Consider the following 23,384-nt stretch of genomic DNA (forward strand, 5'->3'; position numbering starts at 1 on the left):
ACCACCTCTAACCAATGACGACTGTCGGAATGTAATGAAAGTTGTCATTGGTTAGAGGTGACGAGAGACAAACGAAGACGCTGCTTCAGTATTGCCTCCTAAGTCGCAGGCAACTTCAATTTTGTCTGTCTGGAAGCATATATGAAAGGGGATTTGGGGAACCATAGTTTCCAGCATAACCATGTTGCCTATAGAACAATCCAGTACAATAACCATACCTTGGCTGCAAAGTATGGGATTTGTTTCTCTAGTAGCTGTCAGAGGGGTCAGATGATGACTTATCCTGGAAGCTGGAGGAAATGGGAGGTAGCTTTCAGGTAAATTTCTTCTTCAGTATTTTCTTTGATAGCCGGTTCTTGGGCACAGTTTTGCATGGCTAAGCAACTGGCTGTGTCTTCTCAGGTTCATGAAGCACAGGCCAAGTTGATAACATATCACTATGTATTTGCTTTCTATTCTTTCCTGTCTCATTTCTCCTGTTCCTCATTTGTTGCCCTGGGTTTGCATCTTTCAAGGAAGCATTAGCACTTCAGCTTTCCTAAAAACTCCAGCTAAAATAGTACTCATCTAAGAAAATGCAATGAAAATTAAGTGGGACTTGGATGAATTGATGGTGGAAACTATGATTCCTATGAGGCTCAGTTCATTTGTATGTGATGGAATTACAGCATTGATGGACTTTTAAGAACATCATTAACTTTCTTCACTGGAAAAGTCCACGAACAAGTGTTTTCTGAGACAAAAGGGATGGATTAGGGAAGCCAAGATCCTCTTAGTCAACATATGACTTGTGACTTTAACACTCAGCAAGAATGTACGCTTAATGAAAACATTGCTCTCTGGCACTTTTTTGAGCAATAATCCTGCCATAGCTCAAAAAGCAGTGAAAAGCCTGTTACTCATATTTACATATCTATGCCAGTCTGAGTTTTCAAAATACAATGACGCACAAATGAGTGAGGAAACTGCCTTGATCTGTAGTTCTGTACAGCCCGCTGTGTTTAATCCACCCATTTCCCCAGATGGATGGGTGTAGTACCGTTACCTCTTATTTGACCATTAATCAATGAGACAGTGGGGGAAATTTTTTTTCCCTGATGTTTAAAACCATTTTTAAAAGTATTAAAACACACATAGATACTATGGAATAGAGTGAAAAGCGTGAGAACATTCTTACATTAAAACATGAGATTTAGGTTGTGGTAGTTCTTTCTCTTCCCCCATAGTTTATGGTTCTCTGCTATTAGGGGTTGAGAGAAAAAATTAGATAACCTCTTCTTTTTTTTTTCTTTTTCTTTTTCTTTTCTTTTTTTTTTTTTGATAGGGTCTCACTTTGTAGCCAAGGCTGGAGTGCAGTGGCATGATCTCAGCTCACTGCATCCTCTGCCTCCCTGGTTCAAGTGATACTTGTGCCTCAGCCTCCCAGGAAGTTGGGATTTCAGGTGCCTGCCACCCATCCCGCTAGCTTTTGTACTTTTAGTAGAGACAGGGTTTCACCATGTTGGTCAGGCTGGTCTTGAACTCCTGACCTCAAGTGATCCGCCCGCCTCGGCCTCGCAAAGTGCGGGGATTACAGGCGTGAGCCACTGTGCTGGGCCTAGAGAACTTCTTTAGGTAAAGATTCTGTGTGCTATGTGTACTCTCTCATTTTCATTCACACTTTTGTATTTCTTTTTAAATCTATGGGTTTTAGCTTTTTTTCTTTTAAGGGAGAAAGCCATTTCAGTAGAGTTTCTGTTAATGGAACTCAGATAGAAGGAGGAGTAGAAAGGGTGATGAAGCAGAGGTCAGCATCCCAACTGCTCCCTTGAGGAGCCTGTCTTCACAGCAAAGGAATGAAGACAAGCTGCCATTGTCGCAGCGTCCCGCATCTATTATTTTGTGACAAGAGGACATGAGAACATTGCTAGTCTAGGTGGAAAAAGCTAATCCAACAGGTAAGATTGGAGATTCAAGAGAAACTGTGGGAAGGAGTGCATAGTTCATAGCAAATCATTTTGTCAGCACAGGGCACAATGAAATGCCATCACAGTTGCCTCATTAGTAAGCAGTATCTTCCATTTTTGAAGGCACCCCAGCATGTTCTGTAACAGCTCCCGTTAGGTCCAGTCGATGTCCTCTGGACTCCCCTCCGCCTCCCACACCCAGATGATGATGACACAAATGCCTTGAAATATTGACATGTCCTCAGTCACTTGTTTACAGAATGTCTGTACAAATGTTTACATTACCCCGTCCCTCCTAGCAAATTTGCCTTTAGATTAATCTGCTCTCCGAACGCAGGCCGGGAGTGGCCTGGAGTGTGGAAGGGTTTAAGGGTTGTGGTGAAGTGGAACTGACTGACTTTGATGGGCTTTGCCAGGGGCTTGAAGGAACCGGCTCTTCCTTTCGCAGAACCCAGGTGTTTCTCTGGGCCCGAGAAGTTTTTGCTCCCGAGTGAGTCAGGGACGGGAGCAGGCACGCACAGTCGCGTAAGTGTATGAAATGACGACCTCAGAAGGGCGCCCAGGGACAGGGGCTTGGCAGCACCGAGCGGAGGCCGCCAGGCAGCCGTTCCTTTCGGAATCCGGTCTCCAGCAGTGCTCCCTGCCGCGGCGCTCCTGGCCCCGAGCGCTGGAGCCCTTCTGGGTCACCCTTCCAGACAGCGGCCCGCCCACCTCCGCCGGACTTCGCGGGCGAGGGCTCCCGCTACTGAGCGCAGGCCCGCGGATGGCAGCTCGGGGTTTCCACGGCGGGTGATCTCGGGACACCACGGATTCCCACGGAGGCCAGGCCAGGGGAGAGCCCCGGCTCTGGGACCCCGCGTGAGCAGGGCGCAGGGCGCCGGCTGCGGGATCCCCGGCCCATCTGGCGGCGCAGGGAGGGGCGCCCGGTAGGGTGGGTGCGCAGCGTGAGCCCCGGCCACTGGCCGCTCCACTCCAGCCGGGCGGACAGGCGGGAGCCGGGGGCGGGGAGCCGGGAGCACCGCCCCGCCAGCGCGCCCCGCCCGTGGGAGAGGAGGGGCTGCGGCGCCGCGGACCACTGGAGGCGCAGCACGGTCGCCGCCGCCGCTGTCGGTGCTGGAGATCGCCGCTCAGTGCAGGCGGCGCCTGTGCCTCCTCCTCTCCTCTGCTAGCCCGCGCTCCGGTCCGCCTGCCGGGGCCGGCTTTCCGCCTCCTGCCTCCCGCCGCAGCCGCGCAGCCGCCGCAGAACCCGTGGCGCCACCGCTCGCCCTCCAGGTAGGTGTCCTAGCTGCAAAGGGATTGCCCGGGGCGGGAGCCACGGTGCCCGCATCGCGGCCCGGGGGCATTGTGCGCCTCCGGCTGGCTGAGGACCCCGAGGGACGCGTGGGTGGGCAGCCGCAGCTTTGGGCCCCGAGGGCATCGCCGTCCCCCTGCAGGCGCCGCCGGCCGATAGCCCGGGCTACAGGGAAGTGGGGGCGGCGGTGGCAGCCCATTCCCGCGGCCGGGATGGGAGGGGGCGTCTGTAGCGCGGTCCCGGTTTGCCGCCCTCCCTCCCCCTCGTTGCCAGGGAATTCCGGCTGCCTGCCACTCGCGCTCGCATTCCCTCGCGCGGGCCGGCGCCCCTGCTCCCTGCAGGCTGCCTGGGGATTGAAGCAGGGGTAGGGAGAAGGACTGATGTAATTGTCAGCGGAAAACCGAACCCGCGCGAGTGAGAGCGCCCGCGCCCGCGCGAGCTAACGCCTACGCCGCACCTTTCAGGGAATCCGGGAAGCCGAGAGGAGCGGCTGGGGAAGTTGTGCATTGGGTTTTATTGTGCGCGTGCACTGCGGACTGCCCTCGCGGGGCACCCCTGCCCACCCGCTGCTGGCGCCCCTGCATCCCTGCCTGCAGCCTTCGTCCACACCCCCGGCCAGGGCCAAGTCTTCCTTCCCTGGTTCAGACCGGGACAGGGTTTGCATTGCAGTCAAGACGTGCTTCCCCTGCATCAAGCCGGGAGCTGCCCGCAGATCGTGTCGCCGGGGATGCTGGGGGAGGAGGGAATGGGAGACCTGGGGAGGAAGCCTGGAGAAGTAATGACACCAGCAGATTTTCTCCCCAAAGCTTCTGCTGCATATAGACACATCTGCAAGGCACCTTTTAAGCTGTTTTTGAAAGTTATAACCAGATACTGATTTTGTGACAATTCTGTGATATACCTGAACGGTTGCTTAAACATAGAGACCTAAAGCTAGGGGAAGCATTACATAATGGACATGAAGCAAATGACACGAAACTAAGTGAACCCACTGGGTTGCCAGATTATTTCTCTCTTCTGGACAAAAAATCCTGTAAGGTTTTTTCTATAGGAACTTTCATTTTTAAATTGCTGGGCTAAGTTTGACCAATTGTCTATTATATTCAGTTGTGATTTTTTTTCTAAATAATGTTCTTGGACATCTTTTCTTAAATTTAAAAATTGCATACTAATGGTTATATATCACTAAGCTGATTAGGAAATGCAGTCTTCACAAGGTAAAAATGAGAAATTTCCCATCTTAATACCATTAACTTTGTTTTCCTCTTGTTTTGTTTTTGTTTCTTTTCTTTCTTTCATCCCCCCCCCTCAACCCCCGCTTTATTTTTTGGAAACATTTCTACGGTTTTGGGTACTGCAAGCTTACAACGTTGATATTTCTATCACATGCTACAGCATTGCAGAGACAAAGACTAATAATAAACGAAACAGAAGACCTCGCAGTAACTCTGAGAGTGAGCAGGGTTCCCAAGGTCGAAGGGAAGCTGCAGTGTAATTCAGCAATAATCACTTACAGAGAATATGCATAGCCCTCACTGGGAAAGGCCCTGATTGGTAGATTTTATTCTTATTATTCTTTTGCAGTTGGAGTTCATATATTTTTTCCCTAAAAAATAATTTTTCTTAAGGTAAAAAGGAAATATTTTGAAATTAAAAGTTCAGGCTTTTAGAAAGCCTAAAAATCCTGGTTTTGCTCATATTTTTGGATTCAATGTTGATAACGCCATTATATATTCAGTGGATGGATTACCTTTGGCGATACCTCAGTTTCAGATTACTATGACTTGTCAGGTGACTCTTGGCTTTAGTATGAGGTAGTTCTGCTGGACTTTTACAAGAATCACATATGTAAGTTTTCTTATCCCTAGATTGCTCTAACCTTAAGTTAACTTTACTTAAAGGAGAAAAATAAAGTCCTTCCAAGATGAAATCTTTGTGGTTGGAGGTCTTGGTATCACCACAGATACCGGATTAGGTACACTGCATAAGGAGATAAAAGTTCTTGTGACTTTACTCATGAAACTGTTGGAGTAGAGAGAAGATAATATAGTTTTGAAAGATAAGGCATACATTCTCAAAAGAAGGATTTTGTTGTTGTTTTGCTGCAAAGATTAGGTCATAATTATGATACTTGTTTAAAACTTTAAATCTTGGGGAAAAAGGGTCTCATACTATCCATTGACTTCTGGAACTTTTTTTTTCTCACTCAATATTATATCTCTAGATTCATTCATACTGTATGTAGTTGTAGTTCACTGACTTTCACTGCAGTAAATTAATCCATTATGTGTCTTATAATGCAGTATGTTTCTCTCTTCTCCTCTCAGTGACCATTTATTTTTTTTTTAATTTTGTTATTTTTTGAGATTTGCAGTGTTGCTCTGATTATTCATGTTTCCTGGGCACACGTGCCAGTATTTCTCTTGGGTTAATACCAAGGAATAAAATTGCTGGTTTGTAGGTTATGTGAATATTCAACTTATTAAGTATTGCCAAATTATATTCCCAAATGGTTGTACTAATTTACATAAGCCAGGGAAACAATCAAATACAAACACTAAATACAAACATGCACTTCTGTTTTGCATATGTGTCTGTTGAAATACACATCTTTTTAGAAAGCAAGAGAATGATGAACATAAAACTTAGGATGGCAGTTATCTTTTATATGGACTAGAGGGTAGCATGTGGGGAGGAACACACACGGATGTTAGTTATTGATAATGACCTAGTCCTTCAGTTTTGTGGTGAGTTCCTAGGTGATCATTGTGCAGTAATTCCCCCCTTATCCAAAGGGAGTATGTTCCAAGTCCCCCAGTAGATGCCTGATACCTCCGATGGTGCCAAACCCTATGTATATTCTTCTTTTCCATATGTACATATCTATGATAAAATTTAATTTATAAATTAGGTACAGTAAGAGATTAACAACAATCATAATAAACAGAACAATTTTTAACACTATACTGTAATAAAAAGTTATGTAAATGTGGTTTCTCTCTCTTTCAAATTATCTTATTACACTGTATTCACCTATTCTTAGAACCTGATTGACCATGGGTAATTGAAACTTTGGATGGGGGCAGATGCTGTATTTAAAAAAAGGAAAGAGGATCATGCATGGACCAGTGATTATATTTTAAGGTTCTAAGGAAAAAGAAAATAAGGACAATAGAGTTGTCACAAGACAATAGGCCTACAAGATATTAGTTGAAAGATGAAGATGCAGTCCCTGTGCATAGGCATGAGTTTCCCAGAGTTCATGGAAGAAATTTGCAAAAAGGTTGAGCAGGAAGTGGTCATGCTGAGAAGAAGGCTGTTGTGGACTTAGAAAATGATTTGAACAGAAGTTGAGGGAGCCATGAGGGATTTTCCAACAGTGAACCACTCAAAGCATTTATACAGTAAGTTTAGGGAACAGATAGGTGGGGGCTACCAGGAGAGATCCAAGGCTTCTCATTAGGAGGGACTGCTGATTGAGATAGGAGTTCTCAAGTTTGGAGAAAATGAAATGGATTGGTTTAAAAACTAAAACTACTGTCCTAGAAAAGAAGAAAAGGAGAGTCAAAGGTATTTGACTGTAATGAAAAGAAATGAAGAATCTTGGTGTGTAGTATCAATTTTATTTATTTATTTATTTATTTATTTATTTATTTATTTATTTATTTATTTTGAGACAGAATCTCGCTCTGTCACCCAGGCTGGAATGCAGTGGCGCAATCTTGGCTCACTGCAACCTCCTGGGTTCAAGCAATGCTCTTGCCTCAGCCTCCCTAGTAGCTGGGACTACAGGTGCGTGCCACCACGCCCGACTAATTTTTGTATTTTTAGTAGAGATGGGGTTTCACCATATTGGTCAGGCTGGTCTTGAGCCCCTGACCTCGTGATCTGCCCACCTCGGCCTCCCAAAGTGCTGGGATTACAGGCCTGAGCCACTGTGCCCAGCCAAAAAAAAATTTTTTTTTTTTTAAAGAAAATAGTGGAGTTGCTGTGGGAGCTTTTAGTAAGGTTTAAACATCTCAAGTATGTGATAATAGATATCCAGGCTGATGTTTGAAAATGTGCATTATGGTATCTGCTTTATATGTAGAGGTGTTTTTAAATTTTTAATTTTTTTGGATACATAATAGGTGTATATATTTATGGGGTATGTGAGCTATTTTGATACAGGAATACAATGTGTAATAATCACATCAGGGCAAATGGGGTATCCGTCATCTCCAGCATTTATCCTTTGTGTTACAAACAATCCAATTATACTCTTTGAGTTATTTTAAAATGTACAATTAAATTATTATTGAATATAGTCATCTGTTGTGCTATCAAATACTAGATCTTATTCATTGTTTCTTTTTTCCTTTTTTTTTTTTTTTTTAAGGGACAGAGTCTCCCTATGTTGCCTAGTTTGGTCTTGAACTCCTCCTGGGCTCAGGGGATCCTTCTGCCTCGGTCTCCCAAAGTGTAGGATTACAAGCATGAGCCACCACTCCCAGCTCACTTATTCATTGTTTCTATTTTTTTGTACCCATTAGCCAACCACTTCCCCCCTAACTTCTCCACTACTCTTCCCAGCGTCTGGTAACCATCCTTCTACTTTCTATCTCTATGAGTTCAATTGTTTTAATTTTTAGCTCCCACAAATAAGTGAGAACATGCTCCTCATTGATAATGTCTAGCTTAGCTAGTGCTGGATTCTCTGGACCTAGCACATGGTGGGTGTTGGATAAATATTTTTGGAATGAATGAACGGATTTTAAGTAATTGTTTAGATTTTTCAGGTTTTTGGAGATGTTACAAGTGTCAATTCATGTTAGTCTTTGCTTCTTTCTTATTGAACTTATACCTTTTAAAAATAACTTTGAGGCTGGGCGCAGTGGCTCATGCCTGTAATCCCAGCACTTTGGGAGGCCAAGGCGGGTGGATCACTTGAGGTCAGGTGTTCGAGACCAGCCTGGCCAACATGGTGAAACCCAGTCTCTACTAAAAATATGAAAATTAGCTGGGAGTGGTGGCATGTACCTATAGTCCCAGCTACTCAGGAGGCTGAAGCAGGAGAATCGCTTGAACCTAGGAGGCAGAGGTTGCAGTGAGCCGAGATTGCACCACTGCACTCCAGGTTAGATGACAGTGAGACTCCATCTCAAAAATAAATAAATAAATAAGAGAACTGCAGCACAAAGAGGTTAAGTAATCTGCCCAAGGTGGTTTCCTTGTCTGTAATGTGGGTGTACTATCTGTAATACGGACATGCTATCTGTAATATGGACATACTATTAGGGCTTAACTCTCCAGTTGTGTCAAGTGTTCTGTGAACTTCTGGCCCAGAGTAAAAACTCACCACATATTGCCAGCAATGTTAGGGAGTTGTTGTTACAGAAATAGTACCCCCAAAGGTACAATAGCTAAAATGACCAAGGATAATTTAATTGGATCTCAGTTTTTCAAGTAATAAACATTCAAATAGAACATTTCTTTCAAATTCAACTTTGTCTAACTCAGTTGGCCTTGGGTATATTGTTGGTGTTTAGTGACTATTAGATATGACAGTTTGTACATTTGTTATATTCTGAGAAGAAATTAGATGCATCTAATCCATTGGATGTTCTGGATTCTTCACTCAGGCTTTGCCATGTTCGGTGCATAAATACTATCTGGCAGATAGTAAAATATGACCAAAATTATTAATCCCTATGGGTGATTAAAAGAAACATACACATAAAACTCAATTTTCTTAAATCAAATGAGAGCTTTCATGTGTCAGTATCCAAAGGCAGCGTTTTAAATTTTGATTATACTGTGAAATTCTGCTTTCAACAAATAAAAATTCACATTATTTTCTGTCCTCTTCTGTTCTCCCTTAAACCCCTACCATTACTCTTTTTCTACACACTTAATATTTCTGTTAATTTGCTTCTGAGGGAATGCTTGGGTATTTACTGCTAAGTGTTTTTCTGGGTCTTTCTAGAAGGCTGACTGATTTTATTGCTTAGGTTTGGGGCCAAATCCTGTGGTTGCCTGGCTTTCTGAGATATTGAGTCTTCAACCTTTAGCTGCCTGTAAGTGACTGCTCAAATGTCATGGGGAGCCTCTGCAGGATAACCATTAAGGGTTTTTTTTTTTTTTTTTTTTTTTTTTTTTCATTTGTTAAATCCCCAAAACTAATGCTATTAAGGGGCTTTTCATAGACCTAGAAAGCTCTATGTATTCATCTTTTTAACTCCCACATCACATAGCCTTGTACATAGTGGACATTCAGTAAGTGTTGTTAAATATACAATTTTTGTTAATTGATTCGTATAAAATTATACTGTACATTGTTTGCCATTTGAAATGCTAATTATAGTTCTGTTTGGTTTGTGTTTACATTCTAATCTTTTGGAACACTGGGAGAAAAAACTTTCAGCTTTTTCCCTTTAAACTTTGAAGGAAAACACATATTTGGATAAGGCAGTGCTGCACTTCGAGTCTCAAAATGTCCATTATTGGGTAGCTAACTGACAATTATTTCTCTGTGTAGGAAATATTTTTTAAAAATTCTTCGAGAATAATGCTTAATTATTCTTTGTGAGCTGGCCAAATTTTGTGAAATAACGAGGTTTAGGGATTACATTTTTCAAAGCCAGCAATAAAATATACAAAGATTAAAGCACATTTCTTTAAGTTGGAGGTGCTGGAGCTTTTTAGTTGCTCTTTTTGCTTTTGAAATGGGCCATTTGACATTTATATGCAAATCAATAACATATGAGTTAAATGCAAGCAAGGTTCTGTTTCTTCAGACACTTTTTTTCTTTTGAGATGGAGTCTCTCTCTGTCACCCAGGCCCGAGTGCAATGGCACAATCTCGGCTCACTGCAACCCGCGCCTCCCGGGTTCAAGTGATTCTCCTGCCTCAGCCTCTCCAGTAGCTGGGACTACAGGTGTGTGTCACCATGCCTGGCTAATTTTTATATTTTTAATAAAGACGGGGTTTCACCCTTTTGGCCAGACTGGTCTTGAAGTCCTGACCTCAAGTGATCCTCTTGTCTTGGCCTCCCAAAGTGCTGGCATTACATGTGTAAGCCTCTGTGCCTGGCTCTTCAGACACTTCTAAAATCTGCCCACAAATCATGATGTAACTTTCTTCCTTTTTCCTCTGCTGGCATAGATGATTACTGTTATAAGAAGTTAGTAATCTCTTTTTGAGGATGGTGATGGAGTGTTGTACAGGGGTGTTCCTTGATTTTAATGCTATTTTCTATAATTCCTTGAAATTTTCTTTCTAAAACAGATTTTCTTTAGGACTTCCAGAAATGCTTTAGGAATTCCAGATAATTTTTTTTTTTTTTTTTTTTTGAGACGGAGTCTTGCTCTGTCACCCAGGCTGGAGGGCAGTGGTGTGATCTCAGCTCACTGCAAGCTCTGTCTCCCACGTTCACGCCATTCTGCTGCCTCAGCCTCCTGAGCAGCTGGATTACAGGTGCCCACCAGCACGCCTGGCTAATTTTTTGTATTTTTAGTAGAGACGGGGTTTTTAGCCAGGATGGCCTTGATCTCCTGACCTCATGATCCGCCCGCCTCAGCCTCCCAAAGTGCTGGGATTATAGGCATGAGCCACTGCGCCTGGGCCAAATAAATATTTCTGAAATTGTAGACTCTACAAATGTATATTAATATTTCATTTAGAATTAAGATTAAATTCACCTTTCTGATTTGAAGATTAAGAATCATGGTTACTCTGTCTAAAGAAAATATTAGTGGGCAATGTTGGGAGTTAGCAGTTGGCAGGCAACTGATTTTCATAGAATCAACTCAAAATGACAACTTGAGAGTGAAAAAATGGCCATTTTCCAATATAATGATTATTTTGGGGTTACTTTGAGAATATTTTGTATCAAGAGATGTATTTTCTTATTTATGTATTTATTTATTTGAGATGAGGGTCTCACTACGTTGCCCAGGCTAGAGTGCAATGGCTATTCACAGACATGATCATGGTGCACTACAGCCTCCAGCTCCTGGCTTCAGCCCCCTGAGTACCTGGGATTATAGTTGTGTGTCACCGTACCCGGCAAGAGACATATTTTCTTTTTTTTTTTTTTTTTTTTGTTGTTGTTGTTGTTGTTGAGATGGAGTCTCGCTCTGTCGCCCAGGCTGGAGTGCAGTGGCCGGATCTCAGCTCACTGCAAGCTCCGCCTCCTGGGTTTACGCCATTCTCCTGCCTCAGCCTCCCAAGTAGCTGGGACTACAGGCGCCCACCACCTCGCCCGGCTAGTTTTTTGTATTTTTTTAGTAGAGACGGGGTTTCACCGTGTTAGCCAGGATGGTCTCGATCTCCTGACCTTGTGATCCGCCCGTCTCGGCCTCCCAAAGTGCTGGGATTACAGGCTTGAGCCACCGTGCCCGGCCCCAGAGACATATTTTCTTAGTGGCTCAATATCTAAGACTTAACTAGAACATTAGCCTTTCCAGCATTACCCAAATCACAGAAAGTATCTTAGAAGTAATTTTGTAGATGAGGAAACTGAGGGTCTGAGAATTGAGTGAGGTGTCCAAGCCAGTGCTAGACCTGTACTGACCATCACATGCCTGGACACTAAATCATCCTGACTTGGCACATGGTCCACATAGAGTTAATTTGTGAAAACATGTATGTACAGATGTAGAAAAAATACTGACGGGGACCTGTGGCATTTGTTCAACGTGAGAAGTGTGCCTGACAATTAGTGTTCCCATGACCATTCTTACATGTGCTTGTTAACTGCAGTTATAGTGCTTTATCAGATGTGATGTCAGCTTTAAGATCAAGTCACATAGTAGACTCATAGTTCCTTTCGGGAATGGCGGAATCCAGGTAGACTTTGGGTCAGTTTTTAATCAGCCATTCCAATCTGACACTACAGTGAGTACTTATAGTATTGGAACCTTATAATATCCTTTGTTTTTTTCCTCTTCCTGACTTTTGTGCTATTGCTGTCATATTTATGTAATAAACCCCACAATATATTGGTACTGCTTTTGTTTGAAAAGTTATCTTTTAAAGATATGTAAATGATAATTCACAAAATCTTATGTATTTACCATGTATTTACCATTTATGGTGCCTTTCATTCCTTTTTGCAGATCCATATTTCCATCTGGAATCATCTTCTTTCTGCTTAAAAGGACTTCCTTTAACATTTCTTATTTCCAATGGTGATAACTTTTTCACTTCTGTGTGTCTGAAAATGTCTTTATTTTGCCTTCAATTTTGAAGATACTTTCACTGGGTATAAAATTCTAGGTAGATTGTATTTTTCTTTTCAGTGCTTTAAAGATGTAGCCTCTTGTTTGCATTGTTTTCAATGAGAAATCTATTATCCTTATCTTTGTGCATATTGTATCTTTTTTCTCTGGCTGCTTTAAGATTTCTTTTTATCTGCCGGGTGCTGTGACTGACGCTTGTAATCCCAGCAATTTGGGAGGCTGAGGTGGCAGATCACTTGAGGTCAGGAGTACGAGCCCAGCCTGGCCAACATGGTGAAACCCTGTCTCTACTAAAAATACAAAAATTGGCTGGGCGTGGTGGTGGGCACCTGTAACCCCAGCTACTCAGGAGGCTGAAGCAGGATAATCACTTGAACCTGGGAGGTCGAGGTTGCAGTAAACTGAGGTTGTGCCACTGTACTCCACCTTGGGTGACAGAGCAAGACTCTGTCTCAAAAAAAAAAAAAAAAAAAAAGAAAAAAAGGAAAAGAAAAAAAGAAATAAAAAGATTATTTTTATCATTGGTGTTGAGTAATTTGATCATGATGTACTTTGATGTGGTTTTCTTCATGTCTCTTGTGCCACTGAGATTCATTGAGCATCTTGAATTTGTGGGATTTTCATTTTCAAGAAAGTTGAACAAATTTCTGCTATTATTTCTTCACATAGGTTTTTCTGTTTTTTTCTTCATGATTCTGTCTTTTGTGGGGAGTCCATGTACTGTATGTTAGGCTGCTTAAAATTGTCTCACAGCTCATTGAGGCTCCGTTCAGTTTTTAAAGTTCTCTTTTCTCTGTTTCACTTTGGATAGTTTCGATTGCTGTGTCTTTACGCTCAGTTTCTTTTAATTTTTTCTTTTTAAATTGAGGTAGAGTCTCCCCTCAGTTTATGAGGTGAGACTATGTTGCCCAGGCTAGACTTGAACTCTTGGGCTCAAGCTATCCTTCCACCTCAGCTTCCTGAGTAGCTGGGATTATAGGCTCACACCACTGCGCCTGGCCCACATTTAGTCATCTTTTCTTTGGCAATGTCTACAGTATTAATCTCATCCAAGGATGTATTTTTAATTTCAGACTTTGTGACTTTGTAGTTTTCAGCTCTAGAAGTGTTATTTGGGTCTTTAAAAATATCTCCATATCTCTACTTAACTTTTCGAACATACGGAATATAATTATAACTGTTTTTAATATTCTTGCCTGCTAATTCTAATCTTTGTGACAGCTCTGGGTCAGGATCTCCTTACCATGAGTCGTATTTCCCTGCTTCTTTATGTGCCTGGTAATTTTTCACTGGATGCTAAATATTGGGAATTTTACCTTGTTGAGTGCTGAATATTTTTGCATTCCTTTAAATGTTCTTGAGCTTTGTTCTGTGATGCAATTAATTTACTTGTAAATAGTTTGACTCTTTAAGGTCTTGGCTTTAAGATTTCATTATTGGGACCAGATAGTGCTCAATTTAAGGCTAATTATTGCCACGAACCGGGCAAGACCCTTCTGTATACTGTACCTAATGTCCGTTGAATCATGAGACTTTCTAGTTTGGCAGGTGGGAGCAGACTGTTCTTGATTCTATGAATGTGGGTACTGTTCTGTCATATCTAGTGCATTCTAGTGTTTTTTTCTCAAGCCTCTTTGGTTTCCTTATACCTATGAGCATGAATTAACTGAATTCTTTTCTTTTCTTTCTTTCTTTCTTTTTTTTTTTTTTTTTTGAGACAGAATCTCACTCTGTTGCCCAGGCTGGAGTGCAGCGCCGCGATCTCTGCCCACTGCAACCTCCACCTGCGGGGTTCAAGCGTTTCTCATGCCTTGGCCTCCTGAGTAGTTGGGACTATGGGTGTACGCCACACAACACCCAGGTAATTTTTGTATTTTTGTAGAGAGGGGAGGTTACACCTTGTTGGCCAGGCCAGTCTCAAACACCTGACCTCAAGTGATCCACTTGCCTCGGCCTCCCAAAGTGCTGGGATTACAGGTGTGAGCCACCCTGCCTGGCCTCACTGAATTCTTGAGGGGAACTCTCTGCAGATCTCTGGAAATCTCTCTGTGAATATCTCTCTTTTCCTTTGGACTACAGCTGCCTTGGATTTTCTGAACTGTCAGCTCAAGTCTGTTGCCGTGGGCCTGGGTTCCCCCTCCCTGTGCCACTGCTGGAACCTCACTCAAGGCAGTAACCTAGTATAGTCTTTCTTAGGACTCACTTCACTCCTTTCCTCTCTCTTGGGGATCACTGTCTTTTGTTGCCTGATAATATCTTGAAAACTATTTCTTTGTATGTTTTGTCCACTTCTTGGTTGTCTCCAACAGGAAGATAAATTCAGTCCTTCATCTTGGCCAGAAGCAGAAGTCCTCCAAATATCTGTTGAAAGTGAGGAGGCAGGCAGAGGAGTGAAGTGGAGGTCTTGAGGGATTGTGGTAAAAGTTAACGTAGCCAGTGCGGTGAAGGGGAAAGAGCTTACCATTGGAAGCCCACCTGAGAGGGAGAGTTACTCTATCAGTGCAGTTGAGTGAGTTGGCTAGCAGTTTTATTGATTCATTGATTCTTTTTTGCTACTATTCATTTACTTATTCGGTGCCTACTCTGCACCAGAGTCTTAACAAACATTATTTCTCATCCTTACAATAGGCCTACAAGGTGTTGGTATTGTTAATCCTTTACCTCCACACTCTACCCCACCTTCCCCCACTGTGAGGCCCAGCCTTTCTCAGTTTCACAGATGAGAAAATAGAAACGTCAACTGACTGCCAAGCTCCTGCAGTTTGTAAATTGTATAATCAGATTTCAAACCCAGTTTCCTGTAGCTCCAAAGCCAACTGGCCCATAATGTCTTTTCCTTGCCAGGGTTGGGATTTGTGTTTGAGTGAGTGAGTTGGGGGGAAATGAGAGTGCTAAAAAGAAGTTGGAGTGACGGCTCATGATTAAGTAGACAGGGAAGGGAGGAAGCCAAAGATGAAGGCTGGTGGATGGGAAGAAAAGAGAAGCTTCAGTGGCCTTCAGTTCTCTGTGGTGTGGACAATGGCTGTAATGGCCTTAAAGAAACAAGGGAGCCTGTAGTTAGCCCCAGATGATGTCAGTGAGAAGTGATGGGGGAGAAAGAAGTCTTAGAATTCTACCTGATCTAATAAGTTCTGGATCTCTAATAACAGTTCCAGATAGATTGTAGTTCTGAGAAAGGTAAAACAACAAAGCTTCTAGAAAAAGGAAATAAGCAAAGATTTCCTAAACAGGACATAAAGAGTGCTCATGATAAAGGAAACAATAGACAAATTGGACTTCACTGAAGGATCTTTTCAGCACAAACGCTGTGCAGAGGACAAAAAATCAAGCAGCACAGTAGGAGATATTTCCAGTATATATGCCCAAGTCACTTTTAGGTCAGTGACTTGGACAAATGAGAAGTTACATGTAGTCACTTATTGAAACACTAATTCATTAATAAATATGATAGATTTGTGTATTTCCAGAATTGTTTGTCTAATCCTCTTAAGGGTATTATATCACTAAGCAGCACAGCTAAGTGTTTGATCAGTTTAATTAGAATGATCATTTGTCACACTTTAGAAGCATTTGGCTCTTGGCTATGAAAATATCAAAGGCTGGGCAAAAAAGTATTAATTTTGCCTTTTTTGAAAATGATATTTCAAACTGTTAAAATCTAGTCACAGTTGAATTAGTACATAACCTTCAACTACTCGAGCCTACCTAATATGCTGATTAATCAGATGATGCATCCAATTTTTCCACAGTTCTTTTTTAATACTGTATTACACAGCCACGTGATTAGGATTTCTCTTATTGGCTGTTTTGAGAAAGTTGGCATCTAATTTTTGTCTTATGTGAAGAACTAAAGTATTTTCCAACAGGTAGAATGAAACGAAAGAGACCCGTCTCTGGTTTATGTGTGGTGAAAAAGCTAGCATATACTGTGTCAATACAAAGGAAACTGAGAACCCAGATAGCACTTAAAGTTGTGTGGTTAGGGATTATGAGGCATGACATAGCAATGAGACTGAGTTCACAGGCTGCAAAGTAAAAACAGTGTCCTTACTTGATCATCTTCTTCTCTATACAGTGGCCAATGGGACAGAAAGTCAGCACAAAATGATGAGGCCACTGTCACGTAACCTGTGTACTTAGTGATATCATTATCCAGCCTTTGGTTTTCGAAATGAAGAAAGGGATAGAAAATTAGATTTATGTTGAATCACTTACCATAGGGTTTAGTTTACTTACCAAAGGCTTTAGTAAGCTCTTTACGAACTCTTTCTTACAGGAGGGTTTTTTGTTTTGTTTTGTTTTGTCTTTGTTTTGAGATAGAGTTTTGCTGTGTTGCCCAGGCTATAGTTCAGTGGCACGATCTTGGCTTACTGCAACCTCCGCCTCCCAGGTTCAAGCAATTCTCCTGTCTCAGCCTCCCAAGTAGCTGGGACTACAGGCACCTGCCACCACGCCCAGCTAAGTTTTGTATTTTTAGTACAGATGGGGTTTCACCATATGGGTCAGGCTGCTCTTGAACTCCTGACCTCAGGTGATCTACCCGCCTCAGTCTCCCAAAGTGCTGGGATTACAGATGTGAGCCACCACATCCGGCCTGTTGTTGTTTTTGTTTGTTTGTTTTGTTTTTAGTAGAGAATTTAGGTCTCCTGTGTTTCCCAGGCTGGTCTCAAAGTCCTGGACTCAAGCGATCCTCCCACCTCAGCCTCCCAAAGTGCTGGGGTTTTCGTTTGTTTGTTTTGTTTTTAAAGAGAAAGCGATAGCCAGTGGGTCCCTGCCTATAAAGGTGGCCTTGTGTGGGTGCACCTGTGAGTGCTTCCGTGGTAGAGTGGTATACTGGTTTCGCATGGCTACTGCAATAAATTACCGCAAACTTCGTGGCTGAAAACAACACAAATTCATTCTCTGTGGTTCTGGTCCTTGGTGTTCCTTAGCTCGTGACCACATAACTCAAAATCTCTGTCTTATTTTACATCCCTTTTTCCTCTGTGTGTGTCTTCTTTTTTTGTCTGTGTCAGAACTCTCTGTGTCTCTGTCTTAAGGATACATGTAATTGTATTTAGGGCCCACCTGGATTATCCAGGATAAGCGCCTCCTCTCAGTATCCTTCACTTAATCATATGTTTGGGAGTCATATATGGTAATATTCTCTCTTAGCCGTATAAGGTAATATCTACAAGCTCAGGGGATTAGGAAGTGAACATATTTTTTAAGGGTGGGATTGGTGTGTATTTTTCAGCCAACTGCAGTTGGTTTTTCCAGCTATGAGTACATCTGCATCAGGAGATACCTGCAGAAGTAAATTTGGGGACATCTGCATGCCATGAGTATGCAGGGGAAGTCACCTATGAGAACCTCTTGTGTGCTGACCTGGAGTTAGAGCTGCTGTGTGTGTCTGGGGAGGAGGGTGGGAGATGGAGGTGGAGAGAATATTTTGAAAGAAACTTGAGGGAGGATATCAAATGTACAAGAAATTTTTCTAAAGCTAGGTAGTAACTGGTTTGAGAAAGTCTAATTTAAGAGGTAATAACTTCAAGCTAATTTTAAGAATTTTTTTTTCTGTCAACTATTTGATGATAAGCAAATATTAACCAAATTATGGAGACTGAATTTAGAGAACTTGTGTGCCAGTGTGACAATTAGCAAAGTTTTGTTAGAAATAAAGTGCCGGGCTGGGCATGGTGGCTCATGCCTGTAATCCCAGCACTTTGGGAGGCTAAGGTGGGCGGATCACCTGAGTTCAGGAGTTCAAGACCAGCCTGGCCAACACAGTGAAACCCCGTCTCTAATGAAAATACAAAAAATTAGCCAGGCGTGGTGGCACATGCCTGTAGTCCCAGCTACTTGGGAGGTTGAGGCACGAGAATCACTTTAGCCCGGCAGGCGGAGGTTGCAGTGAGCCGAGATTGCACCATTGCCTTCCAGCCTGGGTGGCAGAGTGAGACTCTGTTTAAAAAAAAAAAAAAAGAGCCATCCCATAGAATATTAATTTGGTTAATACTTGCTTATCATCAAATAGTTGAGAAAGAAAAAAAATACTCTTAAAATTAGCTCGAAGTTATTACCTCTTAAATTAGACTCTTTCAAACCAGTTGCCACTTAGCTTTAGAAAAATCTCCTGTACATTTGATATCCTCCCTCAAGATCCTTTCAAAATACTTATTTGCGTATGTTTTGATCTTAAACCTTTTTTATTGTCAACACACACCTCTCTCCTGTATTGGATCTCCTGCTTTCTATGTCTTTGTGTTTTCCTCTTCTTTGCTTGTCCCTCTGTCCCTCCCTCCCCTCCCCTCCCTTCCATTCCCTTCCCCTCCCCTCCCCTCCCCTCCCTTCCGTTCCCTTCCCCTCCCCTCCCATCCTTTTCCTTTCCTTCTCCTTCTCCTTCTCCTTCCCTCCCTCCCGCCCGCCCTCCCTCCTCCCTCCCTCCCTTCCTTCCTTCCTTCCTTCCTTCCTTCCTTCCTTCCTTCCTTCCTTCCTTCCTTCCTCTCTTCCTTCCTTCCTCTCTTCCTTCTTTCCTTCCTCCCCTGTCTTTCTTTTTAGTGTAGCACATCCTCCCTTAGCTTCCTGAGAGGGTAAAGTTTTTGAGATCTTAAATGTCTATAAATATTTTTACACTATTCTCATTCTTAATTGATAGTTTGGGCCTAAAATTCAAGGTTGGGCATAATTTTCCTTTAGAATATTCAAGGCTTTAGTCCACTGCCCCCTAGCTTCTGAAGTTATTGTTTTTTTTTGTTTTTTTTTTTGTTTTTTTTTGAGACGGAGTCTCGCTTTGTCGCCCAGGCTGGAGTGCAGTGGCCGGATCTCAGCTCACTGCAAGCTCCGCCTCCCGGGTTTACGCCATTCTCCTGCCTCAGCCTCCCGAGTAGCTGGGACTACAGGCGCCCACCACCTCGCCCGGCTAGTTTTTTGTATTTTTAGTAGAGACAGGGTTTCACCATATTAGCCAGGATGGTCTCGATCTCCTGACCTCGTGATCCGCCCATCTCGGCCTCCCAAAGTGCTGGGATTACAGGCTTGAGCCACCGCGCCCGGCCCTGAAGTTATTGTTAAGAAGACCAAAGCCATTCTAAAACCTAAGTTTGTTTTTCTGTCTGGTAGTTGGTAGTGTTTTCTCTGTTTATATTCAGTCTTTTGTCCCTCTTTGGTGTGCCATTTCAGTCTGGAAAATTAAGGTCTTTAAGATCTGAAACATCTTCATTAGTTTTATTGATGCTTTCTTCCCCTCACTTTTCTCTGTTCTCTTTTCTGAAATTCGGATTATTTGGGTATTAGACTTCCTAGATTCATTGGTTCTTTAATTTTCTTATGTTTGCTGTCATATTTCTTTGTTTTTAATCTTCTTGCCCTACTTTCTGGGAGATTTCCTCAACCTTATTTTCCTTTTCCTCTTTTTTTTTTTTTTCTAGGTTTTCAAAGAGGCAGTTTTCCAGCTTTTCTATTGAGTTTTGCATGTCTGAAATTTCTTCTTTCTTTCTTTCTTTTCTTTTTTTTTTTTTTTTTAGCATCCCTTTCTTGTTTGATGGATGCTATATCTTCTGTCACCCCTCTGAGGTTATTGACATTTTCTGCTCCCTGCACAGGGAAACCTCGGTGTCCTCCAAGTGACTTTCTTTATGTTTGTTTTGATCTGTCTTTCATGTTTGAGTTTTTCCTCAGATATCTGGTGATTGTGGCTTGTCTGCTTCTGTTTAAGAGTGAGTCCCCAAGGGAGCTGATTTGAGAGCTTCAAGCACTCAAGTGGGTCTTTTAAACAGAGGGCTTCATGGACAGAGCTGGGTCCTGTAAGGAAGCCCGCTCTCACTACAATAGCAGTATCCTGAGGTTTTCCTATTGGGCTGGGCAGATTTCACAGAGACCTCACAAGCTTTTGCCTGAAGGCTACCGGCCTGGCTACCATTAAGAAAAAGCAAACAAACAAAAAACTACCAAATAACTTAAAAAGCTTTCCAAGACATGGTGCCTTTTTTTTCCCACTTTTCTCTCTTTCCGTGCTATAGCCATATGTACTCTGGAAAATAAGACTTTCTTAAAGAAAAAGACTATAGGTAATTTATTTTTATTTTTATTTATTTATTTTTTTGAGACAGGGTCTCACTCTGTCACCCAGGCTGGAGTGCAGTGACATGATCTCGGTTCACTGCAACCTCTGCCTCCCAAGTTCAAGCGATTCTCCTGCCTCAGCCTCCTGAGTAGCTGGGATTACAGGTGCCTGCCACCATGCCCAGCTAACTTTGTTTTGTATTTTTTAGTGTAGATGGGGTTTCACCATGTTGGTCATGCTGGCCTTGAACTCCTGACCTCAAGTGATCCTCCTGCCTCCCAAAGTGCTGGGATTACAGGCATGAGCCACCACACCTGACCTGTAAGTAAATTTGACAGTTAAAAAAATTCCAGCAGAGACTTTCAAACTGACCTTCCCCTGCAATTAGGACACCCTAGTATTTTACTGTTAGATGATTCAACCTAAGGATATTATCTGATGGCCGTTTGGGTTTGGATATCAATTTAGGAAGATAAATGTAGATACAATATGCCTCATATACAATGGACATAAAAATGACCCCTCTTGCCTGGGCGCAGTGGTTCACGCCTATAATCCTAGCACTTTGGGAGACTGAGGCGGCGAATCACTTGAGGTCAGGGGTTCAAGAACAGCCTGGCCAACATGGTGAAACCCTGCCTCTACTAAGAATATAAAAAATAAGCTGGGTGTGGTGGTACATGCCTGTAATCCCAGCTACTTGGGAGGCTGAGGCAGAAGAATCTCTTGAACCCAGCAGGCAGAGGTTGCAGTGAGCCGAGATTGTGAGATTGCCCACTGCACTCCAGCCTGGGTGACAAGAGTGAGACAATGTTTCAAAACAAACAAACAAAAAACCTCTCTCTCTGCTGGAATGGCTTAGAGGCTGGGACAATGACAGAGGGTTGTTTAAACTCAAGCTACTCACTCTTGCCTTTGTATCTTGCTGTATTCGTGTAGGGCATGAATTTATACTACATGGAGAGAGCAAGATATAAAATCAAGACTGGGTGCAGTGATTCATGTCTGTAATTCCAACACTTTGGGAGGCCAAGATGGGAGGATCAGAGGTTCAAGACCAGCCTGGGCAACATAGCAAGACCCTGTCTCTAAAAAAATCAAAAACAGCCATGTGTGGTGGTGCGCACCTGTAGTCCCATCTCCTCTGGAGGCTAAGAAAGAAGGATTGCTTGAGCTGATGAGTTTGAGGCTGCAGTGAGCTATGATTGCACCACCCCAATCCAGCCTGGGCTACAGAGTAAGATCCTATCTCAAAAACAAACAAACAAACAAAAACCCCCCAAAAAGTCAAGGAGGTTCTGAACCACCTAGTTAATCCTAAAATCCCTGTGTACAAATAGGTGAGCAGGTGCTTGACTTTCAATATGGTTTCAGAAACTGGATAACCTTGTGTCCTGGGGCCCAAGGGGATGGTCTTTGATTAATATCCGACTGTGCCTAGGGCTCAGCTTTCAGTTTGTCCCAGCCCCAGGCCTGCCGGTCTCTTCAGGGCTCCTGCCAGAGCAAGATTGCTCCTGGCACCTGCTGCTTATTTCCTGACCTCAGCCGGATGCCGTTTTGATAGGGATTCCCTACCCTCCTCTATCTCTGCAGCCCTGTCAGGGCTGGAGTCTCCACCTGACCCCACTCTGAAGACCCACTACATCTTCAGCTTTGCTTTTGGATCTCTCAGGTGTCAGCCACTGGCCCCAGCCCCTTATTGCTGCCCTACTATTACCCTCTGCCCAGATTCCCAGCTTGGAGCCACGTGAGCCCCTCCCTTCTCCTTGGAGGAGCGGTATCTTCAATGGTAATGCACTGTGTTTTCTTCATTAAAGTATTGTTGTAAGTGATGGTTAGGAACTCTAACTCCGTTATGGCTTCCCACAAGGCCTGGACTCCACCAATTATAACATATTTTAAAGGAACAGTATATGTTTTGATTTCCAGGTCATAAATTTGAACAACCAACTTTTTGGCATAGGTTCCATTGGGAAGTTGGGGGCTGCCTTGCCATATCATGCAAGGGAGGAAAAATGTCATCATCAAATATTCATTAAGCTCCCACTTGTGCCTCGTGCTGTTGTGCCTGCTGAGTCTGTGAGGCCTCTGCTGGGCCTGTTTTTATAAACTCTAATAAGGCCGCCTTACAAATTGCCCTCTGAAGCTCAGCACACTGTAGAGGTTTCCCTGACATACCCTGTGTCATGCTAATGGGGAGGATTTAAGGCAAGAAGTGTTCCTAATCTGACAAAGTGCGATCGTAATTTAAATATGTCCTTTCCTGGAGCTGGAGTTCTTTTAGTCACTGAGCCTGCACTAATTTGTGTGATTCTTTTGGGGGTCAGAGCACTCTTCTTAGAGTTTTTTAAAATTAATACTTCCTGTTGGTTCAGTGTTTTATTTCAAGTGAGGCATTCTTAGAAGAATGTGACACACAGTGATTTCTGAAAGATTAAAGCAGTGTGTTCTGAGGTGAGCCTTACAATTAATTGCCTGAATTGGCTCTAATTATACATAAAGAGCCAAGCTATTAGTGTTAAAAGGAGGGACTTCAGAAAGTACAGTTGGTCCCAAAGACTGAATAACTGTTGCAAACAGTAATCAGTGAGGTGGTACCTATTGTATAAAACACCTTAGCTGGAAATTACTTGTGTCCATTCAAGTTGGGTTTTCCCCTTACGCTTGGTTATTTCCTTTTCAGGGAAGGTATGCAACTTTTTAAACGCAGAGGCTAAAACTAAAATTGCTCATGGAAAACATTTTTATGTAAACGAGTGCACCCTGTGTGAACACGGACCCTTTTGATAATTTTTTATTTTATTTATTTATTTTTTTGAGACAAGTCTCTCCGTGTCGCCCAGGGTGGAGTGCAATGGCACTATCTCAGCTCACTGCAACC

The 23,384-nt window shown here is 42.9% G+C and overlaps 1 protein-coding gene across 33 annotated transcripts in view; it reads left to right on the plus strand.

Annotated features, from left to right (window-relative positions):
• Positions 1–2,286: 2,286 nt before the first annotated feature.
• OSBPL6 (oxysterol binding protein like 6) overlaps positions 2,287–23,384 on the plus strand; it is a 209,150-nt gene continuing 188,052 nt past the window's right edge. For 30 of the 33 annotated variants that reach the window (XM_065525697.2, XM_074009516.1, XM_074009521.1 and 27 more), the window contains exon 1: positions 3,053–3,218. The gene's annotated coding sequence lies outside the window, so the exon portion shown is untranslated. Of the gene's footprint in view, positions 2,472–3,052; positions 3,219–23,384 lie in introns of those variants that run through there. The other 3 variants (XM_074009524.1, XM_074009535.1, XM_074009526.1) reach the window with 1 other exon arrangement.

This window comes from Macaca fascicularis, chromosome 12 (genome assembly GCF_037993035.2).
Source record: "Macaca fascicularis isolate 582-1 chromosome 12, T2T-MFA8v1.1".
In the NCBI taxonomy this organism is placed as follows: domain Eukaryota; kingdom Metazoa; phylum Chordata; class Mammalia; order Primates; family Cercopithecidae; genus Macaca; species Macaca fascicularis.